Here is a 24,332-nt window from a genome sequence, read left to right as displayed (position 1 = left end):
GTTCAAGACCAGTCTGGGCAAAACAATGAGACCCTGTCTCTAATTAAAAATTTAAAAATTAGCTGGGTGTGGTGGTGTGTGCCTGAGGTCCCAGCTACTTGGGAGACCAAGGTGGAAGGACTGCTTGAGCCCAGGAGGTTGAGGCTGCAGTGAGTGGAGACTGCAGCACTGCACTCCATCCTAAGCAACAGAGAGCAATGCTATCTCAAACAAACAAAAAAGGCACATTATTCTCATTGTCCAGATAAGAAAATCAAGGTTTAGAGAAGATCAAGCAATTTGCCCAGGGTGACACAGAGACAGTTAAGTGGTAGAGGCAGAATTCCGATGCAAGTCCGGGCAATTCTTAGGTGTTTAATTTCAGCCCCTATCTATGCCTTTGCTATTTAAGATGTGGTCTGAGGACCAGAGGCATTTGCAGCACCTGGGGGGTTGTTAGAAACACAAAATCACAGGATCCACCAAAAACCATGGAATCAGAATCTGCATTTAAACAAAGTCCCTGGCCGGGTGCAGTGGCTCATGCCTGTAACCCCAGCACTTTGAGAGGCCAAGGCAGGTGGATCACCTGAGGTCAGGAGTTCAAGACCAGCCTGGCCAACATGAAGAAACGCCATCTCTACTAAAAATACAAAAATTAGTTGGGCATGGTGGTGTGTGCCTGTAATCCCTGCTACTCAGGAGGCTGAGGCAGAAGAATTGCTTGAACCCAGGAGGCAGAGGGTGCAGTGAGCAGAGATCATGCCATTGCACTCCAGCCTGGGCAACAAGAGCGATTCTCCATCTCAAAAATTAAAAATAAAATAAACGAGATCCCCAGGAGATTCCAGTGCACACTGGAGTCTGAGCAGCCGTGTGTTATACCAGTGGTCCTCAACTTTGATGTAGGTCAGAACCACTGAGAAGGCTAACAAAGAACACAGAAGCCCAGGATGGAGGAAGCAGGATACGGCCTGCATTTGTATTTTTACCAAGTTCCCCAGGTGATCCTGATACCAAACACAGTCTGAGAATCACGGTGCTACACCAATGTGGAAATGGCCTCTAGGTTTCAGGACTGAGTGTGCCACTAGGCTAAGCTAGGGCTGGGAATAGATTTCAGATAAAATTGTCCCGAGCGCAGATTGTCTCTGGGGCATGGAGTGCAGAGAAGCAAAGAGCCCTCTGTCACAGGAAGGGGGCAAACAGGGGTGACACCTTCACTTCCAAGACTGAGCTCAGGAAGGAAGTCTGCTCAGAAGCCACGTGGGGTCTCTCCAACCCTGAAAGGCCAGATCTTGTCTAGAACTTGGCTTTTAGAAGGGATCCTAGATATATTCCAAGTCTCCAAGACAAAAGCCTGGGCCTCAGTCTCCCTCCAGCACCCCTGAGAGCAGGTGTGGACCATGCTACAGCCACCAGCCCACTGTGACCCTGAGGTTAGTGGGAGACAGGAAGTGACAGTGCTGCCACCCCACGCATCTGCAGCACCAGCTTTTGGCCCTGGAGCCCCCATGTGTTACCAAGCGTGTGGTCTTTTTGAGGTACTGACTTGGCAATCACGCCACTCTTCTAGGTGTTGCTGTGAAAGTCTTCCGTCCATGTCATTAAAGTTCGTAACGAGTTGATTTTTAGAAAGGAGATTATCCCAGATAATCTGGCTGGATGTGGATCAATTTGTCAGCAGACCTTAAAGGTAGAGCCAAGGCTTCCTTCAGGAAGAAGAAATTTTGCCTGTGGACTGCAGCTTCAGCCATGCCTGGGAGTTCCAGCCCGCCCTTCCCCATGGCCTGCCCTGTGGGTTTGCCCGGTCAGGTCCCACAATCGCGTGAGCGGATTCCTCACACTATATCCCCTCATATCCATCCCCTACTGCTTCTCTGGCTGAATCTGACTAATTGACCAAGCCTTTCTCCCATCCATCCCCTACTGTTTCAACGCACCACTGAAACTATTCCAGCTCCACAGAGACTCCGCAGGTTGATGTCCTATCAACCAGCTATCAGACCTGGAGCTAGTGGCTTAACTACTCTGAGCCTCTCTCCTCAAACGGCAAGAGTCTAGACTAATGGATGCGCAGAAGGAACCCTCGTGGCGGAAAGACATTCAGCTCCTGCATTAGCTTTTGAAGAGCTATCTCCAGTAGCAGCAGATGTTCTCTGGAGGGTAGATCTGACTCAGGTCGTAAGTAGATTCTGAAGGGAGTTTCCAAAGACGACCTCCATACCATGAAAACACCAGCCTGGTCGTCTCTCTGAGAGACTCTTTGAGGAGCCTGCACGGGCCTCCACCCCATGCCGCACCCACCGAGGCCAACTATGGAAAACACACATCCCCTCCTGTCAGCCTCCAACAAAGACCTGCCAGGGCTTCTCCCAGGCCGTCTACACAGGTCAAGCTGACCTCTGTTACCTCTTCCACCTCACCCCGGGCTCCTCCATCAAGCCAGGTCAAACAATTCCATTCCCGGACACACCACGCTGCTTCCTCTGTCCACGCTTCAGTCACGTATACATGCTTGTTTGGCCGGAACGTCTGTCTTCCCCCTCTCTCGCAGAAATGTATATTCATCCTTCGAGATGAAAGATCAACCCTCACTCCCTCCCCACTGGACTGATGAGTCCACCCTCCCCAGGCTGCACTTCATCTCCCTCGACATCCACGGTGTGCGGACACCAAGACGCCACCCTTTCCCGCAGCGGCTGGTTCTGGAACTGAAGGTCAGGTGCTCTCTTTCCAGCCTCACATTGACCCACGCCAAACATGCCTGTCTGCCACCAATCTGTTTTTCAACATAATCACTTTTACATGAACAATGAATACAAATCCAACAACGGACAACGCACAGTGCACCCCACACACGAGGCTCAGGAGGTAAGTGGTGGTCTCTCCCTGCAGCACCCCCACTCGCCGACCCCCTGAAACCAGAACATGGCAAATGACATGGACTTTCTTGGAATGAGGGTCTCTTATGAGATGGTAACAGTGACCGCTGCTAGGAGCCCTCCCACCATCCAGGGTGGGCTGGTGGCATACCATCACCCTTTCCTCTGCAGATGTATGAACTGATGGAAGGAGATTATGCGATTCGCCCGAGAAAGGAGATTAGTTCACAGCAGCCCGAGACTGTACGAAATGCAATTCTTTTTTTTTTTTTTTTTTTTTTTTGAGACGGAGTCTCGCTCTGTCGCCTGGGCTGGAGTGCAGTGGCCGGATCTCAGCTCACTGCAAGCTCCGCCTCCCGGGTTTACGCCATTCTCCTGCCTCAGCCTCCCGAGTAGCTGGGACTACAGGCGCCCGCCACCTCGCCCGGCTATTTTTTTGTATTTTTAGTAGAGACGGGGTTTCACCGTGTTAGCCAGGATGGTCTCGATCTCCTGACCTCGTGATCCGCCTGTCTCGGCCTCCCAAAGTGCTGGGATTACAGGCTTGAGTCACCGCGCCCGACCCGAAATGCAATTCTTTGTAGTGCACTCTGCTGCGATACAGGAGACCCCTGTTATGACTCTGGAACTTAGAAAACATCTCCATGAACATGTACATTGCTCATCAATTTGCCCAAGCACACACCTTGTGGGATGAGAGTTAAATTAGCATGTCCGTATGTGCCTAGTAGCACACATGGTAAAAGTAAGTCTGGGAGATGACAGGTTAAACGGAATTTAAATTATTCCCTTTCCTGCAGGACTTCTGAAGACCTTTTATATGGTGCTTTGGGAGTGTCCAAGACCGGCAGTACAGACAGCGCTTCCTGGCCTAAGGTGAACGTGGACTATTATATTCAGGAACATCCGCTGGGACTCCTCAGAACACAGTTTGGGAATGCCGGCTTGCACACTAATGTCATTAATTAGAACTGGACATAATTAATTAGAGCTGAATAACATTAATCAAAAGTTACATACAGAAATGGCTAACTTCCCTTTCATCACACTAATTATGTTGGGCTCAACCTAGTAGCAGTTCCTTGTGCTACTTTCTTAACCCGTTTTCCATCTTTTAAAAAAAAGGTGTTGATTAATTTTTTTTCTCTTCTGAAGTACAACTGGAAACAAAAAAGAACTGGGTGTCAGAGCAGGAGCTTCCAATCCGAAAGCTCACACCAAGTCTGCAAGCAAATAGTAAGAGCCAGCTCCTTGTCCTCTCTTTGCCTCTTCCAGGGAAGGAAACAAACAAGATCCGGAAACTCACATGTGCTACACATCCCCGTTTCATTGTGTGGTTCATTCTCACGATCTACCCGCCCCCAACTCATGAGTCTCCACTTTGCAGATGGGAAACTGAGCTTCTGAACATTTCTAGAGTCTAGGGGCAGTGGCTCATGCCTGCAATCCTAGCACTTCGGGAGGCCCACGTGGGAGGACCACTTGAGGCCAGGAGTTTGAGACCAGTCTGAGCAACATGGTGAGATGCCTTCTCTACAAAAGATTTTAAAATTAGCTGGGCACGGTGGCACTCACCTGTAGTCCTGGCTACTCAGGGGGCTGAGGTGGGAAGACTGCTTGAGCCCAGCTCAAGGCCGCAGTGAGTTATGATCATGCCACTGCATTCCAGCCTGGGTGACAGAGTGAGACCCTGTCTCAAGAAAATAAATAAATAAAAATAAAAATAAGAGACTAGAGCTATGTGATGACCACATACTTCTTGAGCATCCACTGTACATGAGGCACTTGGCTGGGCACTGGAGGATACGGGACAAGCAGGCCTGCAAATCTAGAGATAGAAGCCAGGCAGGAGGGCTGTGGACTCAGATGTCCACCCAAGGTCCCAAAAAGGGAAGCCCACGAGCCTCATCTGTGAAGACAGAGAGAAGCGCCTGAGAGAGGAATCAGCCACACAGGCAGGACCAGAAGGAGCCTCCCATGTGAAGGCAGCAGTTTAAGAGGCAGAGCCAGGTCAATGTGCAAAGCCTGGCTCATTCAGAAATCCCACCCATTTCATGCAGGGAACGGTGGCTCACACTTGTAATCCTAGCACTCTAGGGGCCAAGGTGTTCAAGACCAGTCTGGGCAACATGGCAAAATCCCATCTCTATTAAAAAAATACAAAAATTAGCTGGGTGTGGTGGCATGTGCCTGTAATCCCTGCCACTCAGGAGGCCAAGGAGGAAGGGTTGATTGAGCCCTGGAGGTCAAGGTTGCAGTGAGCCGTGATCACACCACTGCACGCCAGCCTGGGCAATAGAGCAAGACCCTGTCTCTAAATAAATAAATAAATCCCACTCATTTCAATGAAGAGACAAACAGAACCGTCTGTACAAGGGTGCCAGGTAGTCAGCCAAGGTGGAGGATGAACCAGCAAGACAGGAGCAAGATGACCCCATCAGAGGGACCCACAGCAGAGAACACCGGGGTCTGTGTGCCGACATCCAGGTGTTTGGTGCAACTTCTTTTCTCCTCAACTTTGCAAATATGCAGAAATACAGAAAGCAATGTAGCAAACCTCCATGAACACACCACTCAGACTTAACCATCGCTGTCAGGCCCAACCCCTCACAGCCCCCCTTCTCAGGATCACTATCATTCACTATGCAGAACAAACCCTGATATCTCCTATTCTAATCCAGTTCATATTTTCAGAACATGCTGGTTGTGACCTACTTGTGATGGTTAATTTTACGTGTCAACCTGACTGGGCCACAAGGTGCCCAAGCGTCTGGTTAAACACTGTTTCTGGATAGTCTGTGAGGTGTTTCTGGAAGAGGTTAGCATTGGAACTGGCAGACTGAGGAAAGCAGATGGCCCTCCTCAGTGTAGGTGGGCAGCGTCCACTCCAGTGAGGGCCTGTATACAACAGAACAGCAGAGGAGGGTTGAATTCATGCTCTGCCTGACTGTTTGACTGGGACGTTGGTCTTCTCTGTCCTTCATGCTTCTGGTTCTCAGGCCTTTTGGCCTGGACTGGAATCTGTACCAGTTCTCTGCTTCCCAGGCCTTTGCACTACAATACTGGCTTCCCTGGGTCTCTAGCTTGTAGATGGCAGATTGTGGGACTTCACAGATGCCATATCACACAAGCCAATACCTTATAATCTATCAATTGACCCCAATGAATTGATCAATCAACGCATAAACTCTAAGACAAATTGATCCTATTGGTTCTGTTTTCAAGAGAACTGACTAATACAACACTGAATCCATTTCATGGCCTGCTAAGGTATTTATACCCAGGAGTGGAATTGCTGGGTCCTGGGGGATCCACATTTCAACCTTACTAGATAACACCTAATTGTTCTCCAAAGGGGTTTTACTAATTTGCCCTTGATAAACAGGACGTGAAGGCCCCCTTGCTTCACACTCTGAGCAACCTTCGATTATCAGACTTCCCAATTTGCCAACATGTTAGTGTGAAGTGGTATCTCATGATCTCCCTGGCAGTTTCCTGATTAGGAGCGAGGCAGAGTTCATTTGTCTACCTGACATTTGCGTTTCTTCATCTTCACAGTATTTGCTCCTTTTTCAATTCTATTGTCTTTTTTAAATTAATCTGAAAGAGTTCTTGATACAAACAGAATACCAATCTCTCACAGTACATTCATCATGAATATTTATTCCAGCCTACAGTTCTCTTAAAGAAGTTGCTAATACTGATGTTTGCTTAATCCATCTTTTCTTTTATGATGTGTGTGTGTTTCCCACCTCAAGAGCAGATAGAAAAAAATCTTCTATGTATTTTAACATTTTTGTCTTTACATTTTGGCCTTTAATTGTTTTTTTCTTTTGTTTTGTTTTGTTTTGAGACGGAGTCTCATTCTGTCACCCAGGCTAGAGTGCGGTGGCACAATCTCGCTCACTGCAACCTCTGCCACCCAGGTTCAAGCAATTCTGCCTCAGCCTCACGAGTAGCTGGGATTACAGGTGTCCTCCACCACACCTGGCTAATTTTTTGTATTTTTAGTAGAGATGGGGTTTTGCCATGTTGGCCAGGCTCGTCTTGAACTCCCGACCTCAGGTGATCTGCCTGCCTCAGCCTCCCAAAGTGCTGGGATTACAGGTGTGAGCCACCATGCCCGGCATAGGCCTTTAATTCTATGGCCGTTTACTGGTACATATGCTGTGAGGTAGGGATTTCACTTTATCTTTTCTTTTTTCCTATGTGGCCAACCAGCTGTCCTGCATCACTTCCCACCTGGTCCATAACACAGCTCTGCCACCTCCTGGCTTCCTATACATGTGAGCACTTGCTCCTAGTCTCGCCACCCTGTCCCAGCCATTGCCCCGTCTCTTCCTGCACAAATGCCGCACAGTCTTCATCATCCTGGCTCTCCAACAGGAACCTCACTGCTTGGGGATCTCATGGCCTCCTCCCTTAGTGCTCTGGCTTTGTGTTTTCTCTTCAGGTCTCGTAGCTTGGAATTTCCATGCCATTCTTTGAATCTTATATTTTAAAAAACACTTGGGGCTAGGTTTTACACAGCATTTATATGCATCTGTACTAGGGCACATAATAGAACCACATCAGCCAGTCATTTTCAGGACGTGATGTCTTCTAACTTAATATATGTTCTGAGACTTGCTGTAATTTAAATACAGCTTATTAATATTTTCTATGTTCCTTCAGGATAATTGCTGCTTTTATATATTTCATTATTCACACATTTTATAGATCAAGGGCCTATAGGATGGTTATCATAGGATATAGTGAGGCCTAGAATTTAATTCTTAAAAAAAAAAAGGAAGAAGAAGAAGAAAAGAGCCTCAAACTTTTCCTGTAAGTGGAAGCACATTCACAAATTATCCTATGAAAAGACGTCAGGCACACCACGGGTATTAGTATTCTGAAGCTACAGAATCATTCCATTTGCAGTAGAAAAATAAATAAACCCAGGCCCTTTCTTCTCTTTACAGATCTCCTCACAGAGACTCATTCTGGCATAATTGGCATTTAAAAATATCCATCTCCTTGCCGCCTTTCTCTCTGAGAAGGAAGATGCTTTTCTGCTGGGAAGCTGCAGAGAATTGTGATGAGTATATTCACTTACATGATAGGCCTATTACACTGCAGATGGGTGAGCGCAATTGGGAAGACAGCCCAGCACCTTCTCTATTGCAATTGATTTTGATCGTCTAATAGTATTTCAGGACACATAAAAATTCCAGTAGTTCTTTTCTAGACTCAGAAGAAAAAAAATACCTTATACCTTAGAGACATAAATAGAACCACCCTATGACTCTATCAGAATGTAATGACACCCCAGGTTCCATAAGGAAAACGTCGAGAAGCCAATTTCGCCGTGGACAGTCCCCAGAGGGTGGATGGGCTGAGGCAGCTGCTTAACCCTGGGCTCACAGAAGACTGGAATTTTATGGAATCGTGAGCTGCATCTCCATAAGTAACAACATCTCCCTTCATAAGCTGTCCTTACTGCTGGTGACAATCAAAATCTCCAGCACTTTCAGAGCCGAGAGTGGATGATGCATCTAATGTCATTACGGCTGAAGTATGTTTACAACCCTAAGTGGGAAGTTAAAACAGAGCAGAAAAGGCCTTGTTGAGAGCACAAAAGTACATTCACAAACTTTGAAAACTGACAACAGAGAAAAATTTCAGCAGACACTCCAGCTTATGTCCAAACCCATTAATAATCATGCAGCTCCTCTCCATTTCATCCTGTTTCATGGATGAGGGCTGATTGTCCTACATCTCTTAAATGCCTTGTGAATGTGCCCCCTCCACGGAGAGCCACCGTGGAATTCACCCAGGACATCTGTGACAAGAACGCTTCCCAACTGGATGCAAGGGAATTCCGGCCACACAAGCAGAAAGGGGTGTGAGTGGTTACCACGATGTGGGAAAGATGCAGGACAGAAAGTGAAATCAATAAAGCTGCCTTGCTTTACAAATCATGGCTCTCTGGGTGGCTTCAAATAGCCAGACCTGTGGCCTTGTGCTGCCCCGGAAGAAAAACTGTGATTCTGAACCTGAGTCTTGACACTCCAGAATCCATCCCCACCCCTGCTGGTCTTCATCTGCCCCCTCACAACTGGCACAGAGCTTCCCCACGGGGACACACAAAGTGTTCCTTGCCTTGGTCGGGCGGTGGTCCCAAGGCCACTGCTGCCTTGCATGTGACACTCTGAACTGCCTCCCTGTCCAAGCTTACCACGTGCTCCTTCCCAAGAATACATAAGAACCCCCAGAATCCCTCAGAAGCTCAGGCCTGCTCTGAGCATCAGGACATGAAGACCATCCCTGGCTCTGCTTCTTTAACTCCAGCAACAATGCCCTCTGCTCCTCGGTCTCCAAACACGCCCCACCCCGTACACTGGCTTCCCTACAACGCCGCCGCCTTGTGTGTCTCCAGCCACAGAAGAAGAGAGCCAATTCATCTGCAGTGCAGAACCTGTCCCTTGCAAGTCTCCCCTGTGTGGAACACTCGGTTGGCACCAGGGCTCTGTTCCTACCAGTCCTACGGGGCAAGGGCAAGCCAGATGCTGACCGTGGGGCAGTCTCATCAGGGCTACAATATTGCTCCATGCACAGGGAGGGAGGATGGGCCACGCTCCATCCCTGGCAAGCTGAGGAGGCCTCTTTTTATCAAAGTTAGATTTCTTCTGCTCAGCTTCCTGGTTTATCTCACAATGGCTGGTCCCTTCTCGAAGTAGACCAGCCACTGCCCACACTGGAGAGTGAAAGGTTTGAGTGCTACCTATTGTTGCCAATATACATGTGTCTACTTTCGCTGTAACTAGGAACCTAGGTAAGGGTTACACAAATCAATGACGGAGTCTGGTGAGGACCACAGTTTACAGAAACACCAGTACGATGAGGAGGGATGCACGGGGAGTGCTTGTCTTGCTGTTGTCATTGGGTGGTGGGCAGGTTGGTTCCAGGCAAGGTGAGTGCCAGCAGAGTCCCCACTGTCCGTCCACTCCTTGGCTGTGACTCAAACCCCAGCTTCAAACTCCCCGAGCTCACACACACAGGATCCCAGAAAACAAAGAACCATGGCAGTTGCCAGTTCTGCCTGCAGTGTAGCATTTTCCCTCCAGTGAAACAGTCCGCTCCCCACACGGCAAAAGCAAAACCTCACTCCATGCAACGCTGCCTTGTATTTCTTACCGAAAATGAGTGGTTTGGTAATGTCCCGAAAAATCTCCTGCCTGGTGATCAAATCTTTCTGGAAGAAAACAGAAGAAAACAGAGAAAATTACTTTTGTTTCAGCAATGATACAGGTGCCCACATAGAGCTCCTTCAAGTATAAAAATGGAAATATGAGGCTTTGAATCACCTGTAAAACTGAACAGATTACAATTCTAATGAGATAATCAGAAATTACCCTAAACAAATAATTAAAATGTTTCTTTAGCCATTCATCGCATAATTATTGCCTTAAGAACAATGTGTTGGGCAAATAAAGAGATGGCTTATGTACCATTCTGAAAGGAGAGACTCTCTGCATTTTAATGAGGCTCCTCAAAGCCCTCATGAATATGTATTTTCCCACAACAAAGCTTGACCCCACGGGTTTGCAAAGCTGATGCTTCACGACACTTTCAGACTGTGGAGGGTGTACATATGGGGGTGGGCAGGGAGTGGAGAGCGATGAAAGTGAAGACAGGAAGGAGGACCACCTCCAATGCCCAGGGTCTCAGCCCACCTTCTCCTGGGCGAGATCGTCTCATGAAAAGAATGAGAAAGAGGCCACCAGGTCTCAGACTTCCCTGAACAGTGGAAGCTCTGCACAGGAAGGCTGAAGAGGAAGCTACTGCCAGCAGGCTCAGGCGCGTCAAGGCCAGGCCCTTAGGTTGGATCAGGAATTCAGAGCAAGGGCATTAGAAGGCTATGGGCAGGAAGCCAGCGGTGGAACAGGAGGAGGAGCGTTCGTCTGCAACATCACATCTGAATTCTGCCTCTCCCCTCCATGTTGGCTACAGACAGAGAAAGTTACAAAGGCTTTCTGTGTTCCTTTCAAAAAGGATAGCAATACACCTCCTCCCGGGGGTGTCAGCTATTGGGCTGGGTCAGGCTGGGAGCCCTTCACGAATCGCTGCACTGCTGCACAGGGCACCTGCAGTCTGGTCCCGGGGTCTGCAGCAGCAGGGAACAGCCCCTTTCACTGGGGAAGGAAACAGGACACAGGCGAGACAGTGGCTTCGACTTCATCACAAAGGTTTAGTCTGTACTCAGCGTCTTCACTTCTCTAAGAAAGCGGCCAGTTGCTCTCACTTCCCAGGCAGACACTTCTAGCAGAGGGTTATAATTACGGAATTTCCTCCCCAAAATGGCCCGGTGCAGATACCTCTGGTCCGCATGTAAAGGAGATGACCCGATGTCTCTGAGGAGGCTAAAGATGTTTCCATGTTGAACAAGGTACCCGTTACGGGAGCCGCAGAGCTGTAACCTGCTTGCCTCTGCTCAGGGGAAACTGGCCGTTTGCACCATTGTTCCATTTCTTTCCCAGGGTATGGTGCTTCTGTGGCCTTTCAAGGCCTGTTCTTTGAAGCAACATGGTGCTTCACAGAGCCTGGCCCTCTGCAAGGAGGCCTCTTTATCACACCCAAAGTGAGCACCACACAAAAAGCATGTCAATCACACACACGCTTTCCGCAGTGGAGTCAGCGTGGGCTGCTTGCTTCCTGTGTGAGCGTCAGAAAATCCCTTCACACCATCTCCGTCAGTTTCATTGTGTGTAAAACTGGACAATAAGAACTATTTCAAAGGTGGCTGGGAAGATGAACTGCAAAGAAACCTCTAGAATGTTGCCTGGAATCACATGAGCATCGAATAGTATTCCCTTCTTCACTCCTAAGCTCGCCACCTGGGGTCCTCCAAAAATAAGTATTCCGAGTGAGGGCACGAACCAAAGGTTAGTCCAGCAGCAAGAACCCTCCACTGGGAGTCCAGGGATGCAGCCTCAGTTCCTCACTCTGTTACAGGTTAGCTCTGTGACTCCAAGCACATCAGTGAGCAAGTCAGGCCTGCCAGTCCCTGTCCTCTCCAGGCACCCTAAACCCCAGCTCTGGGCAGCTGTCACTTGACCAAGCCCTGCAGTGCAGCTTTTCCCACTTGCTCCTGCCCAGAAGCACCTCAGGAAACCCGGAGCCTGTCTCAGGACTGCGTCCCAGCCCTGGGAGGCCTGCCCACTGCCCACGGCCTCCTTCCCAGAGTCTGCGAGTCTCCAGAAAGGCCAGAGCTCATCCATCTGCATCCCCCAGCAGCCCCACGGGCTTCACACGGACTTCCAGCAAAGGCACCGAATCATCACACCGCCCAGGAGCAACAGCAGCACTGCACCTTATGTAAGGCCTTTCCATAAGAGGAAGCAGGCCCATGTCTTCACTCCATTTAGAACGGGTTTTGAGTGTCTATTTATAGGCATCACACACTCAGCCTTCGCGGAGGGCGGAGGAAACAGGCCTCTGGGCCCCTGTCCACCATCCTCATTTGCATTCTTTTCATGTTTCTTTCTCTCATTTCCCAGCAGCATTTTCGCTCAAAAGCCAGGTCACCTACCACTTGGACCCAGCACCACTTTCCATTTTCTGCAGAGAAAAATCTTCATTTTCGTTTCCATGCAGGAGTGCCCTGTGCTTGCCCTCCCCAGGGCCCCCGGCTAGCACCCGCTACAGCACGGCTGTGTGATTCGAGTGACCTATGTCTCCTGGGCAGAGGGCTCCCCTGAAAGTCATGCCCAGCAAGGTCACAAGAGCTGGGAAGGTCCTGGGGGCAGCTGACTCTGAGTCACCAGTGGGCCAGGCACATTTGGGGGGCAGGCTCCATCCCAGCGGGCAGAAGGAACACAGAGGATCAGACGCTGCTTGGAAACCCTGGGCTTTTCCCATGGCCTGGCTATTCCTACATCTGCCAAGCACATCACTCCATCCTCTTCCTGCCCCACCAGGGGCAGTGAGGACCAGGCCACTTCCCCAGTCCCTCTCGGCTCTTTGTCATCAAACAGAAAGGCTGGGGCCTGCTCTTCTCTCACCATTTGTGGGAAAATTAAGTCCTTCTCAATCTTCAGACTGTAAATTAAGTACACAGTCTCCCCATGATATCAAAACCCTCTGCTCTCCAAGTATAGCCATTCACAGGTCTTTATTTTTGTTTGGAGGCTTGGGAGCTGGTTTATTCTGCAGCCCTGCAGCCCAGAAGGACATACAAATACAAGACCAAAGAGGCTCAGGGGCTCCCTCCTTCTCCAGGGTGCAGGGCCTCCCTGAGCCCGCAGCCCTGGAAGCCAGTCCAGAAGGAGAGACAGGCCTTGCCTAGAGCCCAGAATCCACAGCAGAACTTAGCCACAGAGAACACGTCCAGTACACAGCCTCAGCTGCCTGATTTCAAACACCATGCACAAGGTTCGCCTCTCTCATGAATATTTTGCTGAGGCTGTTGGCATTTAGTTTCAGGACTAATTAATTTTCTCACACGATACCACTTCAACTGCCATCATAGGCTCTGTATTCTACGTGCAAATTTCTGGCAGTAAATTGGACTTGTGATCTAACTGAGCCTTTGAAATGCCATGTTTCCAGGGACTCTGGAATGAGCAGAAATGCTAAATATTCCTTAAAGAAGATGATTCATACATTTCCTAATTACCTTTGATTATTGTGTCACAGGAGTTGGTGAGGGGGTCTGAGATCCAGAAGCGATCCTCAGGGCCCCGAGGTGACCCAAATGGCTGGGGAGGGAGCCCGAGACAGGAAGACGCTTAGGCTAAGAGAACCTTGACAGACCCCCAGTAGGACAGCTCATGTCAGCATCCTCTCCAAAGCAGGGACACCGGCCCTGGAGCCAGAACGGCACACGGGTGGAAGAACGGGTGAAGGAGCCCATCTCCCTAAGCATTTTCTTAGCAAAGCTAAGGCAACACTCACAACATCACAGACTCGCAGACCTGGAAGTTGTCCCGGGAAGGCACAATCACACTCCTTCCTCTAGCTGGCCCCCGAGCTATGGCTGCATTTCCTAGAGTGAAATGGGCAACCCTGCACTTGGTAAGGGGCTGGCACTGAGCACACAGGTTTGGGAAACTCTGGTACAGTGTGCCCGGGTTGTAGAGCAAGTGGAATCTAGTGAGCAGTAATAACCCGAAGGCAGTGACACACTTGTTGACAGGAGGCTCTGGCCACACTGGGCAGAGGCCCCGGGATGGGCTGGAAGGAGTCTGTGCAGAGCACCATGGTCGGAAGGATGGGGGGAAGCATCAGGGTGCATCAAAGACAGAGCGTCGCCCCCAGTGCCAGCTTGACCTGGCTCCTCCTGGTACCAGCCTAACGGCTGCAGCTGGTAATGAAAGGCAGGTATCCCCTAGACTGTCAGCACCACCTCATGAGGGAAAGCTTGTAACGGGGGTTCACACTCACGTGGCCTTCGTGGGCTGGTTGGGCTGCCAGTGAACTCGCCTGCACGGGGCGGCCTCACAGTGGGGTCGAGCAGCTGGCAGAGCTCGGCACCTGGCAGGTGAGCTCCAGCACAAGGAGGCCTCCTGCGGCCCGGTCCTGTAGCTCAGCCAAGCTGCCGCAAGAGGGATGCAGTGAGATGGTACTGTCCCCACAGCTGTGACTGGAACCCCAGAACACCCAGGATGGGACTGGGGACACGGGGGATGGACGTGCCCCCAGACCAGGAGTGACGTTTTTACTGTGGGGCCTGAGGGGTTGTCTGTTGCTTCCTGATGGGACACACAGAGATGGTGCTGAGACAGGCAGAGCAGGGCCCTTCCAGGACAAGGAAAGCAAAGGGGCCCCAGGAACTGCTCCAAGAAATGGCCAAAGACCAGTGACAGTGGGGAGGGGAGGTGTCACTGCCTTCGGGTTATTACTGCTCCAGGTCCTCAGAGCCAGTCGGGGAAGAGGACACCCAGGTTTTAGAGGGAAGGGTGGCAGGGACAGTGACAGTGAAGTTGGGGTGGATACTGAAGTGCTCTTTATAAGTAAAATGTTTAAATTCTGAATAACTGAGTCCCTAGGCTGGCTGCGATGTAAAGGACTCCAATGCCATAACTCTGTCTATAAACATGAGCATGTATTATTTTTCTCCTGGGCAAGAAGCTGAGCCTTCAGAATAGAAAGCTCAAACCTCAAGACTCTCATTTGTGCAAATGTTTTGAGAACAAACTGGATTAAAACTTAAGTCTTCAAGAGTCTAACTGCCGAGAACAATTGTTTTGTTTGGGAAGGTGGCTTGTAAACACAGCATTAAAATTATTTAGGAATAATGTACAAATTGCTATCATGAAAATGGACGAAGAGCTCTGTTCTTGGAAACTTACCGTGAAGTCCAGCAGTGACGGGCCACATGTGATGAGGGACACTCAGCCCCCGGGTCCTCACTTCCTATTCCAGATTGGAATTCGGAGACGCTTCATGGGTGACTAGTTCACCCAGTGGGGACCAGTTCTTTTAAGGAGACCACAGGGGCTCATGTAGCCACCCCAAAGGCAGAGTTGGGCGTGCAGATATAGAGTATTTCAGCCTGTTTCAAGATTCACAGATGTTACATAAAACCAGCCTGGCTTTTAGAGCTCAGAAATTTGCCCTCAGGACAGATGTTCAATATATCTGACTGTATCGCTTTTTCCACATTTGCTTTTATGTAAAGTCATCTGAGGCTCCCTTAAATAAACCCAGGAACTCCTCCTTGCAGTGGGGATGACCTGACTTGTTCCCTTTTTTTTTTTTTTAAGACGTAGTTTCTGTTGCCCAGGCTGGAGTGCAGCTCTCTCCAACCTCTCCCACCCCAGGTTCAAGCAATTCTCCCACCTCAGCCTCCTAAGTAGCTGGGATTACAGGCATGTGCCACCACGCCTGGTTAATCTTTGTAGTTTTAGTAGAGATGGGGCTTCACCATGTTGGCCAGGCTGGTCTCGAACTCCTGACCTCAGGTGATCCACCCATCTTGGTCTCCCAAAGTGCTAGGATTACAGACGTGAACCACCGCGCCCAGCCAAGCTAACTTCTTCTGTGTGGCGTTGACACTAAACGTGCCCTCTTCCCCCTGGGCTATAATCTTCAGAAAGTCTGTCCTTGTGCTGCCCACAACATGAGGTAGACAGAAACACAGTTCCCTGCGCCATTCTCAGCAGGGCTCTGACACAGTTCTCCAGTGATTCTCGATATTAAACTGACCTTGTTTTCTGCAATTCCTGCCCAGCTTTGGGAAATCAGGGAACAGTGCGACACTGAAGTATTAAGAACTGGAACATGGCCAGGCGCGGTGGCTCACGCCTGTAATCCCAGCACTTTGGGAAGCCAAGACGGGCAGATCACGAGGTCAGGAGATCGAGACCATCCTGGCTAACATGGTGAAACCCTGTCTCTACTAAAAATACAAAAAATTAGCCGGGCTTGGTGGCAGGTGCCTGTAGTCCCAGCTACTCGGGAGGCTGAGGCAGGAGAATGGCGTGAACCTGGGAGGCGGAGCTTGCAGTGAGCTGAGATTGCGTCACTGCACTCCAGCCTGGGCAATGGAGTGAGACTCCATCGCAAAAGAAAAAAAAAAAAAAACTGGAACTTGGTGCCAAGACAGTCCATGTCCCAGGATGGACCTTGGTGCCCACAGCAGGCCAGGATGAAGGGGAAGGGAAGGTCTGCAGGCAGCTTAGCCAGGTCTGTGTCTGACCCCAGGGAGCGTGGGGACGAGCAGAGGGTGTACACAGCCCACCAAGGCCGCCTCTGCTGGCTTGCCTCCTCGTCATTGTTCTCTCCTAAGCAAATGAGGCTTCTATTTTTGCTGTGAGGAGCCTGATGCCTTCCAATTCCCAGGCATCCCCTGGAACGGAGCTGGGATTTCGTTTTCCATTCAGGCAGCTCAGGGACGGAAGCAGGGCCGCCCAGGAGACTGGGAGTCAGAGTGAAGCAGCATCTGCCAATCTTCTCAGACACATCTGAGCTCCAGCTCTGGCCATGGGGACGACGCCTGTGCATACAGCCCCATGTGACCACACAGGGCCCAGCACACCAAGGTGCATTAGTCTATCTTGTGCTTACTATGACAGGCACTAACTGCTTCACAGATACGAACCTGCTCATCCTCCCAGGCCCACCATGGGGAGCCATCATCCCATTTGGCAGATGAGGACACTGAGGCACACACAGATTAAGCCTAAGGCCACACAGAAGTGCTGGAGCTGGGATATAACCCTGGCAATGTGGCCCCAGAATCCACGCTCTTAGCTTCTACATTATGTTAGAAGGAAGAAAAGAAAAAAGATATTTATGGTACATAAGCTCAACAACGGATCAGATTGATCAATAAGAAAATAGAAAAAAGGTGCAAAAGGTATGGCCAGTCATTCACAGAATACCAAATACATGAAAATAGATATATGGAAAGATGTCAGCCTCGCTGGCACGCAGGGAAATGCAAATTAATACCTCATGTAGACAGCACTTTCACGCATCAGACAAAAATGTAAAATATCTGACAACACCAAGTACTGTCTAGAAAACGGAGAAAAGAAAACTCATATGCTGTCAGTGAGACCACTCATGAGGACACCCACCCACTTTGGAATAAAATTTAGCTGTTTCTAGTACATTTGAAGATTCTGTTGATACCAGATTTGAGGATTTGAAGATACTGCACTCTCTCCCATAGCAATTCCAATCCTTGCTAAATATTCTGACAAATCCAGCTCACATTCACAGAGAGACACATCCCTGAGTACTTAAGACAGCCTTGTTTGTCGCAGCAAGTAATAGGAAACCAACGAAGTATCCATCAATGGAGAACGATAAATAGTCTTATGTTTGTACAATGCAATACCACACAGCAGTGAAAATGCATGAAATACAGCCACCTGTTTTCACATGGATGAATCTCACAAATACAATGTTAAGCAAAAAAGGCACACTGGATGAGCGCGGTGGCTCACACCTGCAATCCTAGCATTTTGGGAGGCAGAGGCAGACGGATCTCTTGAGGTCAGGAGTTCGAGACCATCCTGGCCAACATGGCAAAACCTCATCTCTACTAAAAATACAAAAATTAGCTGGGCGCAGTGGCAGGCACCTGTAATTCCAGCTACTCAGGAGGCTGAGACAGGAGAATCACTTGAACCCAGGAGGTGGAAGTTGCCGTGAGCCAAGATCACACCACTGCACTCCAGCCTGGGCAATAGAGCAAGACTCCATCTCAAAAAAAAAAAAAAAAAAAAAAAAAAGGCACACTACAGAAAAAAAAACAAGGTGATATCATTTACATAATGCTTACAGACAAAATGCAGAACTAACAGGGATAGGTATACTTATACATGTACTAAGCCATAAACAAGCACCAAACTTCAACAGTAGTTACCTCTGTGTAAAAGACAAGATGCAACTGGGGAGGGGCTCCAGCTGCAATGGTGTTATGATGCTTTAAAATATATCCACAGGCCGGGTGCAGTCGCTCACGCCTCTAATCCCAGCACTTTGGAAGGCTGAGGTGGGCAGATCACTTGAGGTCAGGAACTCGAGACCAGCCTGGCCAACACGGTGAAACCCTGTCTCTATTAAAAATACCCAAATTAGCCAGGTGTGGTGGTGTGTGCCCGTAAACTCCAGCTACTCGGGAGGCTGAGGCAGGAGAATCACTTGAACTTGGGAGGCAGAGGCTGTGGGGAGCTGAGATCACATCACTGCATTCCAGCCTGGGCGACAGAGTGGTGAGACTCCAACTCAAAAAAAAAAACAATATATATATACACACACACATATATATATGTGTATATGTATATGTGTGTGTATATATATGTGTGTGTATGTGTGTGTGTGTGTGTGTGTGTGTGTGTGTGTATCTCCACAAATTCTTTGATATTCCCTTCAAAGAGTGGAACCTAATTCCTCTCTCTTTGAGTGTGGCCTAAATTTAGTGACTTGCTTCTAGTGAACAGACATAAGCAGAAATGAGTGTATGACTAATGAGACCAGGTCATAAAAGGCACTGCGGCTTCCTCTCTACTCTCTAATTACTTTCTCTTGAATCACTCAGGCTGGGAGAAGTCGCCTGCCATGTTGTGAGGACACTCAAGCAGCTCTGTGGAAAGGTCTATATGGCAAAGAACTGGGCCCTCTTGCCAGCCAACAGCCAGGTGAAGTCGATCTTGGAAGCAGATCCTCCTGCCCCAGTCAAGGCTTCAGGTGCCCCAGCCCACATCTTTCCCCTCCACTAGAACCACCCAGCTCAGCTGCTTCCAGATTCCTGGCCCACAGACTATGTGTGAGATAATAAATGTTTATTGTTTGATACCACTAAGCTTTGGCATAATCTGTCACACAGAAAGAGGTAACAAATATGGTAATATTCTCTACCTTTAGCAGCTTGGGGATACCTAGCTGTTCATCACATTATTCTTGTTACATTGTTGTGTGCTGCTACCTACTGAATGTTTGTGCCTGCCCTTCTCCAAATTCACATGTTAAAACCTCATGCCCAAAGTGATGCTATTAGCAGTGGACCTTTGGGAGGTGATTAATGGGATTTATGCCTTTGTAAAAGAGACCCCAGAGAACTCTCCTGAGCCTCTCACCAAGTGAGGATGTAGTGAGAAGATGGCCTTCTAAGAACCAGGAAGCCCTCACCAGAAAGCAAATCTGTTGGCACCTTGATCTTGGACTTCCCACATCCAGAACTGTGAGAAATAAATGTCTGCTGTTTGTAAACCACCTAGTGTACGGTATTTTGTTATAGTAACCTAAAGAGACTAAAATATATGCCAATTGTTTTGTAATAAAAATTTAACCCCAAAGACTAACATAAAAATAAGAAGGGGACCGGGAGCAGTAGCACACGCCTGTAATCTGAACACTTTGGGAGGCTGAGGCAGGTGGATCACCTGAGGTCAGGAGTTCGAGACCAGACTGGCCAACATGGTGAAACCCCGTCTCTACTAAAAATACAAAAATTAGCCAGGCGTGGTGGCAAACGCATGTAATCCCAGCTACTAGGGAGGCTGAGACACAAGAACCCAGGAGGCAGAGGTGGCAGTGAGCCAAGATCACCCCACTGCACTTCAGCCTGGACAACAGAGGGAAACTCTCAAAAAAATTTTTTTTAATAATTAAAATTTAAAACAGAAAGAAAAGCAGAGTGGCCAACGGTAATGACCTGCTAAGTACAGGCTGAGAAGTGGCGCTCCTTCTCAGGGAACAGGCTGATGTTCCTACGAAACAGGCATCCGTGCAACACTCAGGAGGGCTGGGAGACAGGAAGTGACCAGTCAGCGCCGGCACAGGAAACGCTGTCTGTCACATTAATCAACGAGCGAGTCCTCCACCTGAATGGGATCAGCAATTGAGTTAATGTTTGTGGGTGTTGGGCAGTGACAAGCAAGGATGCACAGTGGGCACATACTTCGTCCTTTTGGGCGATCGGGGAATGGCTTCTCTCCTCCAGGAGGTAGGAAACGTTGAGAAGCCTCCTCTATGGGCTGGAGAGCCGCCGGGAATTGTAACTGGGCAGGGGTAGAGGAGGCATAAGGATTCACTGCATATGATATTAATTTTAATTAAGGAGACGTTTTTAGGCTAAACAAGCATGTGCTTGTTCCTGAGAGGCAGGGAGGGCACCACACCTCCCAGGGGGGTCTTGCTGGAATGGGGGTGTCTGGCAAGCCCAGGGCAACCACCTGCTCCGCTGCTCCTCCCAGGTCCTGAAGCCATCAGGAAGGACTGTTCAGAAGCCAGGGCCTGGCCGCTGCCGGAACCCGTTAAATCCAGCCAGAACCCATTAAATCCAGCATACCAGTCTCGAAGATCCACTGTGGAGCCACTGAAGACCACTTATTTTAAATCCTTTCTAAGAGCAGAAATCCAAAATCTCAATGTGTGCTATTTCCCCCAATTTACTCAATCCAAGAAAAACAAAGTCCAAACTCCATTTTAATTGAAACAACCCCTTTTCTGGCCATGATCTGACAACAGACATCACCGTAATACCTAATACACACATTGCACGCGTGCTTTCCTTTTTGAAAAACACTCAGCCGAGGTGACAGAAGCACTTAGGCCCCCCTTTCAGTGCTCTCTCGCCTCGGCTTGTTAGGAAAATGACCATGAGAATCTGGACCCGGTGCTGTTTGTTCTCATTATTCACTGCCCTCTGGCTGGTAGACAAAAAGGGCAAAGTGTAAAAGGGCGTCTAGGGCGCTGGAGCCTGATCTGAAAGCATCGTGTGCCCTGGCCTGGCACGTGCTCGGCCCGTGCCCCTGCAGTGCAGCCACAGCCACAGCAGCCGGGCTCGGGCTCAGCCTCAGGGCCTCCCAGAGCCCCGACTCCTCTTCTCCCAGCCAGTCAGAGCCTGGCTCAGACAGACACAAGCCTGAAGGGTATGACACCACCAAACCTTCCTGCCACAGCCACCCCAAGCTCAGCCTCAGAATCCAATGTGTGCAGACTGGACAGAGGCCAGTTCAACCACTGAGGCATAGGGAGCACCGATCCAAGCCGCTCTGCATCCCAGGCAGCTCCCTGAACCTCCAGAGATGGCAGTGGAGGGAGAGAGAGACAGAGAGAGAGAGAGACACAGCAGCTCCTCCAACCCCCAGAGAAGGCAGTGGAGGGAGACAAAGAGACAGAGAGATCCTGCCTCTATCCTAATGAACAGGAACCACAGTGCACCCTCCACTGGTCTGAGTTGCAAACAGGACCAGGAAGGATCCTGGCACTTGAGAGGAAACCACAGCAGAGAGACTGAGCCAGGGGGCAGGAGGCTGATGCTGGCTCAGGACTGGGTGGCTCTGTGACACTGACCAGGCCAGGTCTCTCCAACCCACTCTGACAGTAACTTGGAGGATTCTCCCACACTGCGAGGTGGGTGGGTGGGGTCCATGAGCCCACAGCGCTCCTGGAGGCCACCTTGTTCACCACACTACACGCCTTGGGAGCTTCAGCATGCCACACCAGCCTCGAAGAAAAAAGTCAGCCGGGCGCGGTGGCTCAAGCCTGTAATCCCAGCACTTTGGGAGGCCGAGACGGGTGGATCACAAGGTCAGGAGATCGAGACCATCCTGGCTAACACGGTGAAACCCCGTCTCTACTAAAAATACAAAAAACTAGCCGGGCAAGGTGGCGGGCGCCTGTAGTCCCAGCTACTCCGGAGGCTGAGGCAGGAGAATGGCGTAAACCCGGGAGGCGGAGCTTGCAGTGAGCTGAGATCCGGCCAATGCACTCCAGCCCGGGCACAGAGCGAGACTCCATCTCAAAAAAAAAAAAGAAAAAAAAAAGAAAAAAGTCAAATTTGAATTTGGGGTTTTTCAGTATGCTGGAAGAGACTCTAGAAAATAATGTATTGGCAAATGCCGAAAAGAAACACAGAATTATCACACGTGGACCCAAAACTGAGTATCAGAACAGGACCCTGGTGTCCTCCTTGTCAAAACCAAAACCAGTTACTCTCCTGCCACACACATGCCACAAATCCATGTCTTCTCATCTGGAAAATGAAGGCAAGGAAATGAATTTCATTTTCAAAATCAGGCTCTACTCAGGCAAGGACCACCCTGCGTGACGCCTCCCCAACGTGGTGGCTCAGTGAAGCACCAGGGAGACGGCGGCTGGGCTAGAGGTGTTCACGGAAATGTTTACACCTTCCCAACCTCAGAATTCATGCACGTGACCCAAGCCCACTGAACAAGGAAGGCAGTGATGCCTCTCCAGCGTCTGCACCAGGGGATCCCCAGCCAACCTGGTCAGTGGGGACATGGGTGGGCAATAGGCAGTGACTTCCTGTTTCACCAAGTTACCTTCCACCCTGACACACTTGTGACCTCCACAGGTGCCAGGACCTCAACCCACATGCAAGGCTACCTTTGGTTTTAATTATGCATTTACTTCATTTCTACGCAGACATCACAACAACCTGGGGTCATCGTGGAAGCTGGCCCATTACTGCGGTCTCTAATTCGGCTTCTATAGAGCAAGCCAGACAAGAGCACCAGCCCTGTAGGCAGCCATGCCAGGCCCCCCAAGCTTGGGAAAGACACTTGCGCTGAAGACATCATCAACGTGTCCTTGAATTGATCATGCTGGTCCAATGTCTCTTTCTAGTCTTGCTTTGTCATGATAAATTGCTGTTTTATTTTCTTCAGGTCCATCCTTATCAATTTATTTTCCAATGACTAGACTTTAAATAGAATATGAGGACTTTGAGGATCAAATATAAATCCTCCATTGCCAAAGCAGAAATATAGACCATCAGAGTATCTTCCCTGAACCAACCTTAGGATGAAGCTGATATAATACAAAGGAGGAATGAGGGAAGGAAACTGGATCCATGATAAAAAAGTCAAGCTGCTAGATCAAGCCCTGCCTGCGACCAGATATTCTGGACTTTCCAATTACATCAGAAAAAGTTTATGTCACCATAGGATGGGTACTTCATTACATCAAATGTCTGAATGGATAAGAAAACAGCCCAGTGAGATAACCTGACTTTATTAGCACAGAGGGCAGCAAAATTAAAGCCTAGTGACACTGCACTAAGTCCTGCCTTATGTCAGTATGTTGGGCTGAGTTCAATGTGGCTTAAAACAAACACAAAATCATTAACTCTTTATAAGTGCGTGGGGGTAAGGTCCACTTTTCCTTATATTTTTTTACAATTTCAACTTTTATTTTACATTCAGAGGGTCCATGTGCAGGTTTGTTACCTGGTATATTGTGTGATGCTAAGGTTTAGGGTGTGATTAATCCCGTCATCCAGGTACCAAGCACCAATAGTTAGTTTTCAACCCTTGCCCCGCTGTCACCCCCTGTCCTCTAGTAGTCCTCGGTGTCTACTGATGCCATCTTTATGAGTACTTAACGTTTGACTCCCACTTATAAGTGAGAACATGTGGTATTTGGTTTTCTGTTCCTGTGTTAATTTGCTTAGGATAATGGCCTTCAGCTGCATCCATGTTGCTGTAAAGGACATGACTTTGTTCTTTTTTATGGCCATATAGTATTCCATGGTGTATATGTACCGCAATTTCTTTATCTAGTCCACTGCTGACGGGCACCGAGACTGATTATGTGTCTTGCCCTTGTGAATACAACAGTGATGAAGATACGAATGCATGTGTCTTTTTGGTAGAATGATTTATTTTCTTTTGGAAATATACCCAGGAATGGGATTGCTGGGTCAAGTGTAGTTCTGTTTTAAGTCCTTTGAGAAGTCTCCAAACTGCTTTCCACAGTGGCTGAATAATTTACATTCCTACCAACAGTGTATAAGAGTTCCCTTTTCTGGCGGGGCACGGTGGCTCACGCCTGTAATCCCTGCACTTTGGGAGGCTGAGGCGGGTTGATCATGAGGTCAGGAGATCGAGACCATCCTGGCTAACACGGTGAAACCCTGTCTCTACTAAAAATACAAACAATTAGCCTGGGCGTGGTGGTGGGCACCTGTAGTCCCAGCTACTCGGGAGGCTGAGGCAGGAGAATGGC

At 49.1% G+C, this 24,332-nt stretch overlaps 1 protein-coding gene across 1 annotated transcript in view; it reads right to left on the bottom strand.

Annotated features, from left to right (window-relative positions):
• Window positions 1-24,332, bottom strand: part of APBA2 (amyloid beta (A4) precursor protein-binding, family A, member 2) — a 185,253-nt gene that overhangs the window by 98,384 nt on the left and 62,537 nt on the right. The window contains exon 3 of the mRNA XM_011949253.1: window positions 10,041-10,098. The gene's annotated coding sequence lies outside the window, so the exon portion shown is untranslated. The remainder of the gene's footprint in view (window positions 1-10,040; window positions 10,099-24,332) is intronic.

The sequence above is a fragment of the Colobus angolensis genome, unplaced genomic scaffold (genome assembly GCF_000951035.1).
Source record: "Colobus angolensis palliatus isolate OR3802 unplaced genomic scaffold, Cang.pa_1.0 Scaffold294, whole genome shotgun sequence".
Lineage (NCBI taxonomy): Eukaryota > Metazoa > Chordata > Mammalia > Primates > Cercopithecidae > Colobus > Colobus angolensis.
The sequence above is the reverse complement of the archived record's forward strand: the minus strand, read 5'-3'. Positions and strand labels throughout refer to the sequence as shown.